Here is a 2,946-nt window from a genome sequence, read left to right on the forward strand (position 1 = left end):
TCCCAGCGTAAACCAATAGCATTCCTTAAACTATTCATGTCCTGTATATTTCCATTTCATTCCTTATACTCTTTATTTCACTTATTAGTTGTATATGTGTACCATTCCTACTAGGCCCTAAACTGCCTAGGGGAAGATCACACCTCAAAGATTTAAGTATTCCCAGGCTTGAGCAGAGCAAATAGAACACAGCAAACACTGAATAATATGTTTGTGGAGTAAGCATGAATTAATGAACATGTTTGGATGAATTTCATACTTAGATCTCCATCCCCAAAATATGACTACTCTCCCCTTAGAACAAATCTCTTTCTAAGTCCAGTAAAACATTTACTAGTTAATGCTACCTAATCATTTCCGCCTGATTGGTTGTTACCTTGACTTCCTGCTTTGCATTAAAAAAAAAAATGAAATGTATTATCAACCTATAAAATTTGTTTCCAATTCCCATACAGTAAGAAAAACAAGCTTTAAAGCAGGCAAGGAGGTCTGGGAGTCTTTGAGTCACCATAGTTCAGGGGAGCTTTGAACCTTTGTTTCAAAACTAGAATAAGAAAATATCATTCTTTTATGGGGAAAAAATCCTCAGTTTTAGAAAAATGGACTCAATTACTATAGTGTCGTGTATTTAAAAAGTAATGAGCCTGGAGGGTTATTCAAAAAGAGAAACAAAGGCAAACAGTGTCAGTATTCTAGCACTTGGGAAATTTATTCAGCTAAGTAGGTTTTAAATCAATATTTTTCACAAATAATCTCTCATGCTACGTAATCCAAATTAATACTCTTACGTATGATGTTACATTGTGTTATGAGTAATTTGTCTTTGAGAATGTGCTCACTGACTTATATTTAAAACTTCAACTCAGAACTTTTTGGAGTTTTATCTTAATAGTTAATATAGTGGTATTTTTTTAATTCCAATATTAAAAACTAATATTTTTTTACTTCACCTTTATTGATATATAATTGACAAATAAAATTGTCAAGATATTTAAAGTGTACCTCATGGTAATTTGAATATATAAACATAGTGAAAGAATTCCCCTCATCTAGTAAATTAACATATCCACACATCCTTTACCATACATATTTATCTTTTTTTTCTGAGAACATTTAGGTTCTGTATTACAATATTTTAATTATACATTAATACAGTGTTATCAACTATAGTCATCATGCTTTACATTAGATCCTCATACTTTACTCATCTTTTAGCTGAAAGTTTATACCCTTTATCAACCTCTCCCACCCCCCAGACCCTGACAACTGCTTTTGTATCTCTGTTTCTACGAGGTTGAGGGTTTTGTTTGTTTGTTTGTTTGTTTAAGATTTTACATATAAGTGGTAGCATACTACATTTGTCTTTTTCTATCTACCTTATTTTACTTCATATAATTCTTTCAAGGTCCATCGATGTTGTCATAAAAAGCAGGATTTCCTTCTTTTTCATAGCTGAATAATATTCCATTGTGTGTGTGTGTATATATATATATATATATATATAATATCTTCTTAGTTCGTCCACCCATTGATTGAAACTTAGGTTGTTTCCATATCTCAGCTATTGTGAATAATGAACATGGAATGAAGCTATCTCTTCAATATCCTGTTTTATTTTCCTTTGGGGGTATATATATATATATATATATATATACACACACACACACACACACACATACACAAGCACAGAGGTGGGAGAGTGTTGGAACAAATGCTGGTTCTATTTTTAATTTTTTGAGGAGCGTCCATACTGTTTCCATAGTGGCTCCATAATTTGCATTCCCACAAACAGTGCTCAGGGGTTCCCTTTTCTTCACATCCTCACTCACACTTGTTAATGTTTGTGTTTTGATAATATACATTCTAGCAGGTGTGAAGTGATACCTCATTGTGTTTGTAATTTTAGTTTCTCTCATGAGTAACAATGTAGAGTAGCTTATCATGTACTTGTTGACAATCTGTATGTCTACTTTGGAAGAATGCCTATTCCGTTCCTCTGCCATTTACAAATTACATTTCTTCTTTCTTCCCCTTCTCCCACCCTCCTCCTCCTCCTCCTCCTCCTCTCCCTTCTTTTTCTATCAAGTTGTAAGTTTCTTACTTATTTTGGATATTATTCTCTTATCAGATGTATGGTTTGAAAATATTATCACCCATTCAACAGATTGCCTTTTCATTCAACAGATTGCCTTTTCATTTTATTGATAGTTTTCTTTGCCGTGCAAAAGCTTTTAGTTTGATTTAGTCCTACTTGCCTATTTTTGCTTTTGTTGCCTTTTCTTTAGGTGTCAAATTAAAATTAAAAAAAAAATCAGGGCACCTGGGTGGCTCAGTTAAGCATCCAATTTTTGATTTCAGCTCAGGTCATGATCTCACAGTTTCTGGGTTCTAGCCCTTAGTCAGAGTCTGTGCTGACAGTGCAGAGCCTGCTTGGGATTCTCTCTCTTAGTCTCTCTCTCTTAGTCTCTCTCTCTCTCTCTCTGTGTCTCTCTCTCTCTCCCTACCTGCTCCCCAAATAAGTAAATAAACTTAAAAATAAGCTAAAATAAAATAAAATAAAATAAAATAAAATAAAATAATTATTCCAAGACAGTGTGGGAGTAATTTACTGCCTATGTTTTCTTCTATAAGTTTTATTGTTTCAGGTCTTACTTTCAAGTACATTTTAAGTTGATTTTTGTGTGTGATATAATATAGGGGTCCAGTTTCATTGTTTCACATGTGGCTGTCCAGTTTTCCCAATGCCATTTTTTTGAAAGACTGTACTTTCCCCATTCTATATTCTTGACCCTTTTGTTATAAATTAATTGACCATATGTACATGGATTTATTTCTGGGCTCTCTATTTTGTTCCCTTGATATATCCATCCATTTTTATGTCAGTTCAATATTGTGTCAGTACAATATTATAGCAGTACAATATTATAGCAATATTATAGCATCCAT

This window comes from Lynx rufus, unplaced genomic scaffold (assembly GCF_022079265.1).
Source record: "Lynx rufus isolate CCGP_SWC_20201006 ecotype Redwood Valley unplaced genomic scaffold, mLynRuf1.p SCAF_1, whole genome shotgun sequence".
Lineage (NCBI taxonomy): Eukaryota > Metazoa > Chordata > Mammalia > Carnivora > Felidae > Lynx > Lynx rufus.